This window comes from Gossypium arboreum, chromosome 11 (assembly GCF_025698485.1).
Source record: "Gossypium arboreum isolate Shixiya-1 chromosome 11, ASM2569848v2, whole genome shotgun sequence".
Lineage (NCBI taxonomy): Eukaryota > Viridiplantae > Streptophyta > Magnoliopsida > Malvales > Malvaceae > Gossypium > Gossypium arboreum.
This window is the reverse complement of record NC_069080.1, coordinates 96,063,669-96,074,404: the sequence shown is the minus strand read 5'-3', so window position 1 is coordinate 96,074,404 and position 10,736 is coordinate 96,063,669. Positions and strand designations below refer to the sequence as shown.

General features: G+C 41.2%; 1 long non-coding RNA gene across 1 annotated transcript; it reads right to left on the bottom strand.

Moving 5' to 3' along the window:
- Positions 1-1,651: 1,651 nt before the first annotated feature.
- On the bottom strand, positions 1,652-2,785 carry LOC128283780 (uncharacterized). The gene is made up of 2 exons (XR_008274191.1): positions 2,669-2,785; positions 1,652-1,944 (listed from the first exon to the last, which is right to left on the bottom strand). It is a non-coding gene; the product is annotated as an uncharacterized LOC128283780 (long non-coding RNA).
- Between the last annotated feature and the right edge of the window lie 7,951 nt (positions 2,786-10,736).

Below are 10,736 nucleotides of genomic sequence, written 5' to 3'. Positions count from 1 at the left end.
TATTCATACCTTTCCAAATTTTGATACAACATAAGCACATTTCAATCATCTCAATATCAATTTGAAAATTATAAAAAATAGCTCGATTGGAAGTCATCTCTATCTTAACAAAATAATTTTGTTCAAGCCGGGAGATATCACGCTATCACGAATAGTAATATGGCATGTATAGCTAGACTCACATATGCTAGGTTAGTCCAAGAATCGACTAAACTTGGCTCTGATACCACTAAATGTAACACCCCTTACCTATATTCGACATCGAAATAGGGTACAAGGCGCTACAGCACTTAAACTCACACAATCATACAAAACTGAGAGTTGAATTTTGGTCCAAATTTAAAACTTTTCATTCACATGCATATCGTCCCTTATATGGGCCTTTGAGGCCCAAAACATACATTGGGTGTGATTCGAGACTAAATCAAGAACTCCCAGAACTTATACAACACTTAAAAATTTTCCTATTTTGGAGGGTCACACGCTCGTGTGGGTAGGCCGTGTGGTCACACTCGCCCGTATGGCTTGGGACATGCCCGTGTCCTCAGCTATTGTAACTCTCTATTTATGATATCATCAGCTAAATTGAGGTCACACGGCCAAGTCACACGCCCGTGTGCTTAGGCCGTGTCCTCCGTACGGCTGAGACACGCGGTCGTGTCTCTACGCGTGTGTTTACTACTGAGTATTCTATTTTACCTAATTAGGGTGCAGGGGACACATGGCCAGATCACATGCCCATTGGGCAGACCATGTGTCACACGCGGCCTAGACACATGCCTGTGTGTCTACCCGTGTGGACAACTTTTAGGCTATTTTCCAAGGCTTTTGTCGCCCTCAATAACACATGTACACTTGCACATCTCAATGACATCCTACATGTCATAAATGAGCACTTACACATGTATAAGCATGGCTCATACATGTCAACTTCTTATCAATTTATACTTGCTTAAGGCTTCATATTTTATTTAGACCAAGTGTAACACCCCTAACTCGTGACCGACGCCGGTGTCGGACACGAGGGGTTAACGAGACAAATCCTCTTAAAGTACCGACCAATTTGGCATTTCTGGACAGGCTGGAAAACTGCGTCACCGTCGCCTTAAAAATCATATCTCGAGTTCCAAAACTCGGAAACTGGTTTCGTAAATTTTCCCTGAATTTAGACTCATATATCCATCCATGGATTTATTTTTAGAATTTTTGGTTGGGCCAATTGGTACAGTTTATTAGTTAAAGTCACCCATGTTACAGGGATCGACTGCTCTGACCTCCGCGCGTTACAACTTGAATATCTTTCTGTACAGGGCTTTAATACTAGTGCCGTTTGTTTCTAATGAAACTAGACTCAAAATGGAATCTGTACATATAAGGCATGACTCCTAATTCTTTCTGGATAATTTATGGTAAATTTTCAAAGTCACGACAGGGGACCCAGAAATCGTTCTGGCCCTGTCTCACGAGAACTTTAATATCTCCCAGTATACTGCTCATATGGTCGTTTCGTTTCGTCCATATAAAATAGATTCATCAAGGATCAGTTCCATAATTTACTCACTATTTAATTCTACTTATACTATTTTTAGTGATTTTTCAATCTCATCTCACTGCTGCTGTCCGCAACAGTTACTGCAGTAGACTATGCCAATTTCATGAATTTTTCCTTGGCCTTAATCATCCATCATACATGACACAAATTATGGCCACCTTAACAAAATTTGAGTTTCTAAGACTCGTGGCTATAGGTTCTAGCATCCCACTCGACGACCACATAGGCCATTTTCACATGGCTTAAAGTTTACAACCCACAATTCGACAAAATATAATAGCCTATACATGCCAAATGTTCTTCAACAACAAAAAAACAATACCACAAGATTTCAGCCGGTGTGATGACTTCAACGACGGTTCCGAGCACACAACAGTACGAGTCCCAGTGACCTAAAATGGGTGACAAGAAAACACTGAGTGAGTTTACAACTCAGTAAGTCATAAGCATTTATCAATCCACTAATAAAGTCACTACAACATGTACAGCAAACGAGGCTAGGTACTCATCCATATCGAATCTATACCATAATACCTCGGACCTTTCGGTCCAATCTCGTACCAAGTCATACATCCACATTTCATAATCTACACAACAAGATAATCGAAGTATTTTTCACACATTAACTCATTTTCCAGCACAACCATACAATTTCAATCATCACATAGATTTAAGGCTTACCAATTCAACCCCAAGCATGGACGTATTTTCTATTCATCATGAGCTCGAGGTACTTACCCGATCCGCTGTCCGTGATCAACTCGATAATATCGCACACTCAGTGCCAATAGTGATGCAAAAGCATATAATAAGTCCGCACACTTAGTGCTATATAATCAGCTCGCACACATAGTGCTATATAATCAAATTCGCACACTTAGTGCTGTACAAATTTTAAATCCGCACACTTAGTGCCAATCTTGTCACCGTGTCCATTTATACCCGCACACTTAGTGCCAAGGCCAATACGTTATGCATTTTACTACCTTTATACATTCAACAATGGCATCATTCCATACACATACATTTCCACTTACACATCAATTCATTAAACACAATTGCATATATATATTATGATCATTTAAATCAATGCCAAATATATGCTTTATGACTTACCTTATATTGGATGAAACGATTTCCAATCGACTACTCGATTATCTTTCCTTTGCCTTTGCTTGATTCTCCACCTCTAGCTTCTTGGGCTAAATTTAACAAATAAATTGGTTTTATCATTTGAGCATCGGAAGAGGAATTCAAGATGCCTAGCCAATATATAAATATCTACTCATTAGGCATCAAAGTCGCATATGTACAAAATCATGAATCGAACTCAACACCTTAGTTAGTATTCCTCTTAGCGAATTTTCTAAGCCAAGAATAGGCATCAATATGCTTGCCTCTAACCGAATGCATGCACACCAATTTCCCCTCGTGTGGCGAATATGCATGCCCATGTTGAGGCCGATTATGCACTTAATACCACACAAAACAGCATGCATTTTACTAACTAACGCATTACATATTGTAGCTCAATACACATCTCTCATGTACTACATAACCGAAAACATCATCCCAAGCAAATATATACCTTGAAATAGTATATATGTCATACCAATTCATCATGTGCAAACACATATTCAAAGCTCAAATCTTACCTACCATGCAACATGCATGAATCATACTTGTGGATATACCATGACCGAATACATCACAACACCATCATTTTGGTCATGATTAAGCAAAGAACTTAATGTCTCACTCAAAATACTAAAAAGAAAGTCCAAGAGCCATCAATCCCCATCACATACACCATTAACAAGCTTCATATTTAACATGCAATGGCATTAACACAAAATCCACCTTGGCCAAATACCATTTCCATGGCATAACAAGGATTTGAACCATGGCTAACATGCACATCAAGTTAGCAACCAAAACAAGCATGAATCTCATGACACAACCTCAAACATACCTTAATCTTGATGCAAGTATAGCCAAATCTCCTTCTAGTTCTCTTCTAAACCAAGCATGAAGCAAAAATCCTCCCTTTTCCTTAGTATTTTCGGCCAAAGAAGAGAAAATGGATGAACAAAATTTTCTTTTCTCTTCCACAATGCACGGCAAGGGGGGTTTCACTCACACACACACATTTTTTTTCTTTCTTTATTACCCATACTCATTTGTTTATTGTTTCTCCCTAGTGCACCAACAAAACATGTTTCATGACATGTTTAGCCCATGATTCCTTGTCATGGCCGGCCACTTCATGTTAGGGGAAATTTGACATGCAAATCCCTTATTTTTGCATGCATTATAAACTAGTCATCCCACATTTCCCCATCATACTTTCAATGTTTACTACTAGGCCCTTTCTAGTGAAATTCACATTTATAACTCTAAATCGAAACATCAAAATGTCACACATGAATTAACACATATTATAGGCATCAAAATAAATTATAAATTATTTTTATGCCTCGGTTTTTAATGGTCCCGAAACCACATCCCGACTAGGGTCAATTTTGGGATGTCACAACTCTCCCCACTTAAGAAATTTTCGTCCCGAAAATCTTACAGTAAATAGGCTCGGGTATCGCTCTTTCATAGAGTCCTCAAGTTCCCAAGTGGCTTCTTCAATTCCGTGTTTATGCCACAACACCTTCACCAACGGGATTTTCTTATTGCGTAACTCTTTTACTTCACGCATCATAATGCGAACCGGTTCCTCTTCATAGCTCAAATTAGGTGAATCTCAATCTCGGATGGAGCAATTACGTGCGATGGATCGGACCTATATCGTCAAGCATCGAGACATGAAAACGTTGTGAATCCTTTCGAGCTCAGGGGGCAAAATTAATCGATATGCGACTGGCCCAACTCGTTCGGATACTTCATATGGCCCGATAAACCTCGGACTCAATTTGCCCTTACGACCAAATCTAAGCACCTTCTTCCAAGGTGAAACTTTGAGAAAGACCTTGTCTCCAACCTGATATTCAATATCTTTTCTTTTCAAATCCGCATACGACTTTTGGCGATCCAAGCGACTTTCAAACTTTCACGAATTACTCGAACTTTTGCTCGGCATCCTTAACCAAATCAACCTCAAGAATTTACCTTCACTAAGTTCAGTCCAGAATAATGGGGTACGGCATTTACGACCGTATAAAGCCTCGTAAGGCGCCATCTTAATGCTTGATTGAAAGCTATTGTTGTAGGCGAATTCAATCAAAGGTAAATACCGTTCCCATGAACCACTAAACTCAAGGATGCAACATCTCAACATATCCTCGAGTATTTGAATTATCCGTTCGGATTGACCATCGGTTTGGGGATGAAAAGCGGTGCTAAAATGCAGCTTGGTACCCAAAGCATCTTGCAATTTCTTCCAAAATCGCGACGTGAATCTTGGGTCTCTATCCGACACGATAGAAATAGGCACCCCGTGTAATCTCACAATGAGAAAGCGTACAATTCCGCTAATTTGTCCATTGAAAAATCCGTGCGACGGGGATAAAGTGAGCCGACTTAGTTAGTCTATCGACAACGACCCAAATCGCATCCTTCTTACTCACTGACAATGGCAGTCCGGATACAAAGTCCATTGTGACTCGATCCCATTTCCATTCGGGTATCATGATCGGCTGAAGTAATCCCGATGGCACTTGATGTTCCGCTTTCACTTGTTGACATATCGACACCTTGAAACAAATTGAAATGTCTCGTTTCATAAGGGCCACCAAAATTGGCGTTTGGTCATTGTACATTTTAGTACTACCGGGTGGATTGACATTCGACTACAATGGGCTTCATTTAGAATCATCGAAATAAGTTCAATTCTTTGGAACACAGACGACTTCTAAACCTTAAACAATCGTCATCATCAATTTGAAACTCTGATTCCTTGCTCAGAACACACTCAGCCCGTTTTGCAAGCAACTCCTCATCAACTTTCTGAGCTTCCCGAATTTGATGAGCCAACAATGGTTTGGCCTTCAATTCGGCTACTAACACATTGTCGGGTAGAATAGACAAGTGTACATTCATCGCAGAAGTAAAGCAAGCGGTGATTTCGACTTAAGGCATCCGCAACCACATTGGCCTTTCCGGGTGATAATCAATAACGAGTTCATAATCTTTTAACAACTCGAGCCATCGTCTTTGCCGCAGATTTAAGTCTCTTTGAGTCATCAAATATTTGAGACTTTTGTGATCCGAATACACATGGCACTTCTCACCAAATAAGTAATGTCGCCATATCTTTAAGGCGAATACGATGGCAGCCAATTCGAGATCATGGGTCGGATAATTTTTCTCATGTGGCTTTAATTGTCTCGACGCATAGGCCACAACTCGCCCTTCTTGCATCAATACGCAACCCAACCCAAGTAGGGATGCGTCACTATAAATGACAAACTCTTTGCCCGATTCGGGTTGCACTAGAATTGGGGCTTCAGTCAAATAAGCTTTCAGTTGATCGAAACTTTTCTGACATTTCTCCGTCCATTCGAACTTAACATCCTTTTGTAGTAGCTTCGTCATTGGCGTGGCTATCGTCGAGAAACCTTTACAAATCGTCGGTAATAACCGCAAGCCCCAAAAAGCTCTAACCGGTAACATTCCTTGGTGGTTTCCAATCGACTATGGCGAAATTTTGTTGGGTCCACCACGACACCGATGCGGACACCACGTGCCCCAAAAAGCTAACCTCTTTCAACCAAAATTCACATTTCTTGAACTTTGCGTATAAGCGCTTATCTCGTAAGATTTGCAACACTAGCCTCGGTGTTCAAGCATGCTCGGTTTCATCTCTCGAATAGACCAAAATGTCATCGATAAATACAACTACGAACCGATCCAAGTATGGCCTGAAAATTCTATTCATTAAATCCATAAACACCGAGGGCATTAGTGAGCCCAAACGGCATCACCAAGAATTCAGTAGTGACCATACCTCGTTCTAAAAGCGGTTTTGGGTATGTCCGATTCTCGGACCCTCAACCGATAGTACCCGACCTCAAATCTATCTTTGAAAACACCGAGGCTCCCTTTAATTGATCAAACAAATCGTCAATTCGTGGCAATGGATATTTATTCTTTATCGTCACTTTATTGAGTTGACGATAGTCGATGCACAACCTCATGGTTCCGTCCTTCTTCTTCACAAACAATACAAAGTGCGCCCCATGGAGAAAAACTCGGACGAGCGAAACCTCTATCCGTCAATTCTTGCAATTGAACCTTCAATTCCTTTAATTCCGTTAATGCCATACGACACGGGGCTATTGAAATCGGCGTAGTACGGTACAACCGATGCGAATTCCACTTCTCGAACCGGTGGCAATCCAGTAACTCCTCGGGAAAAACATCGAATACTCACAAACCACTGGTACCGATTCGAGTTTCCTTTCCGTCTCTTTACTCCCAAACACATACGCAAGGTATGTTTCACACCCTTTTCACATATCTTGACGGTCATAGAAGATATTATTATTTGCACTCCTTTAAATCAAGAGACTCGACTCGGACTACCTCATTATTTGCACTCCTCAAATTAATGGTTTTCCTTTTGCGATCCACCCTTGCATCATGTACGGTCACCAATCCATACCAAGAATAACATCGAATTCATGAAATGGTAGAAGCATCGGATCGGTAGGAAAAACAGATTCTCGAATTATTAGGGGCATCTCTTGCACACTTTATCAACAAGCACGTATTGACCCAAAGGGTTTGACACTCGAATTACGAACTCAAGAGACTCAACGGTAGAGTCTTCTTTGGATGCTAAGGTTTCACATACATATGAGTGAGTAGAGCCGGGTCAATCAATGCAATCACAATAGTATCAAAGAGAGTAAAAGTACCGGTGATAACGTCGGGGAGGATGCCTCCTCTCGTGCGCGGATGGCATATGCTCTAGCAGAGCACGGGTCTCGGATCGGACGGTAGTATTAGAGGCTCTCTCTCGATTACCACCCCTACCTCCAGAGATTCTCTGGGGCCTACCTCCACCGTCGTTCCACTAGGTCTTGCACCTTGCGTCTTATTCCTCTCATCTAGCTCCGTGCAATCTCTAATGAAGTGGTCCTTGAACCGCATCCATAACAGCCCTATAACAGACTTACCCCAACATTCACCTAGGTGTCGTCTTCCACATTGGGGGCATTCAGGTCTCTCTTGACGATTATTGCCCACACTAGCTACTGAAGTAGCTCGGAGTCCGTCAATGGTCGGGCTCTAATGGAAATTCCATGATCGTCCTCGACTTCTTGGTGTCCTCCACGAACCTCTTTACAGCCGAGAACGGAGCTTTACTCGTCGATCTTTTACGGTAATCTCTTGCTTCAAATTCAGCCTTCTTCTTCTCCTCCCAAGTTCTTCCGCTTGCGAGCTCGTTCGACTAGTGTCACGAACTCCTTTATCTCCAAAATTCCCACTAGTAACTTTAACTCTTCATTCAATCCTTCTTCAAATCTTTTGCACATCGCAACCTCATCAGCCACACACTCCCGAGCATACCGACTAAGTCTTACGAACTCATGTTCGTATTCGAGATCTGATCATCGGCCTTGCTTGAGTTCCAAGAATTCCTTACGCTTCGATCGATGAACCGTTGACTAATGTATTTCTTTCGAAATTGGATTGGAAGAAATCCCAAGTAACTCGTTCATTTGGGACTATGGAAATTAAAGTCCTCCACCAATAGTAAGCTGAGTCTCGCAACAAGGATATAGCACACTTAAGACATTCGTCGGGTGGGCATGACAGTTCATCTAACACTCTAATGGTGTTATCGAGCCAGAACTCGGCCTTTTCGGCATCATCAGTAACTATGGCCTTGAACTCCTCGGCCCCACGCTTCCTAATCAAGTCCACGGTGGTTTACTCACCTCACAGGATCGATGAATCGGAGGCATTGCGAGTCTTGGGGTGGAGTATTTAAATTCGGGAATGGTTGGACAGCCGGGTTGGTTCGGGCATATTGCGCGACCCACTCATTCATCATAGTGAAGAAGGCTTGTTTCGCCCTTCATTTTGATTATTCGCGGATGACCGAGGCTCAACAGCGGTGTCCCTTGCGCAGGAGCAGCCGCTACACTTTCAACGTCATCCGCCAAGGGTCTCTCTACCCGGGTTCCATCGCTAATCAAAACAAAAATTTCAACCGTCGAAGTCATCACATTATTAAGCACTATCAATTTGGCATGTATAGCTAGACTCACACGCTATGGTAGTCCTAGAACCGACTAAACCATAGCTCTGATACCAATAAAATTGTAACACCCTAACTCGTGACCGACGCCGTGTCGGACACGAGGGGTTAACGAGACAAATCCTCTTAAAGTACCGACCAATTTGGCATTTCTGGACAGGCTGGAAAACTGCGTCACCGTCGCCTTTAAAATCATATCTCGAGTTCCAAAACTCGGAAACTGGTTTCGTAAATTTTCCTGAATTTAGACTCATATATCCATCCATGGATTTATTTTAGAATTTTTGGTTGGGCCAATTGGTACAGTTTATTAGTTAAAGTCACCCATGTTACAGGGATCGACTGCTCTGACCTCCGCGCGTTACAACTTGAATATCTTTCTGTACAGGGCTTTAATACTAGTGCCGTTTGTTTCTAATGAAACTAGACTCAAAATGGAATCTGTACATATAAGGCATGACTCCTAATTCTTTCTGGATAATTTATGGTAAATTTTCAAAGTCACGACAGGGGACCCAGAAATCGTTCTGGCCCTGTCTCACGAGAACTTTAATATCTCCCAGTATACTGCTCATATGGTCGTTTCGTTTCGTCCATATAAAATAGATTCATCAAGGATCAGTTCCATAATTTACTCACTATTTAATTCTACTTATACTATTTTAGTGATTTTTCAATCTCATCTCACTGCTGCTGTCCGCAACAGTTACTGCAGTAGACTATGCCAATTTCATGAATTTTTCCTTGGCCTTAATCATCCATCATACATGACACAAATTATGGCCACCTTAACAAAATTTGAGTTTCTAAGACTCGTGGCTATAGGTTCTAGCATCCCACTCGGACGACCACATAGGCCATTTTCACATGGCTTAAAGTTTACAACCCACAATTCGACAAAATATAATAGCCTATACATGCCAAATGTTCTTCAACAACAAAAAACAATACCACAAGATTTCAGCGGTGTGATGACTTCAACGACGGTTCCGAGCACACAACAAGACGAGTCCCGGTGACCTAAAATGGGTGACAAGAAAACACCGAGTGAGTTTACAACTCAGTAAGTCATAAGCATTTATCAATCCACTAATAAAGTCACTACAACATGTACAGCAAGCGAGGCTAGGTACTCATCCATATCGAATCTATACCATAATACCTCGGACCTTTCGGTCCAATCTCGTACCAAGTCATACATCCACATTTCATAATCTACACAACAAGATAATCGAAGTATTTTTCACACATTAACTCATTTTCCAGCACAACCATACAATTTCAATCATCACATAGATTTAAGGCTTACCAATTCAACCCCAAGCATGGACGTATTTTCTATTCATCATGAGCTCGAGGTACTTACCCGATCCGCTGTCCGTGATCAACTCGATAATATCGCACACTCAGTGCCAATAGTGATGCAAAAGCATATAATAAGTCCGCACACTTAGTGCTATATAATCAGCTCGCACACATAGTGCTATATAATCAAATTCGCACACTTAGTGCTGTACAAATTTTAAATCCGCACACTTAGTGCCAATCTTGTCACCGTGTCCATTTATACCCGCACACTTAGTGCCAAGGCCAATCGTTATGCATTTTACTACCTTTATACATTCAACAATGGCATCATTCCATACACATACATTTCCACTTACACATCAATTCATTAAACACAATTGCATATATATATTATGATCATTTAAATCAATGCCAAATATATGCTTTATGACTTACCTTATATTGGATGAAACGATTTCCAATCGACTACTCGATTATCTTTCCTTTGCCTTTGCTTGATTCTCCACCTCTAGCTTCTTGGGCTAAATTTAACAAATAAATTGGTTTTATCATTTGAGCATCGGAAGAGGAATTCAAGATGCCTAGCCAATATATAAATATCTACTCATTAGGCATCAAAGTCGCATATGTACAAAATCATGAATCGAACTCAACACCTTA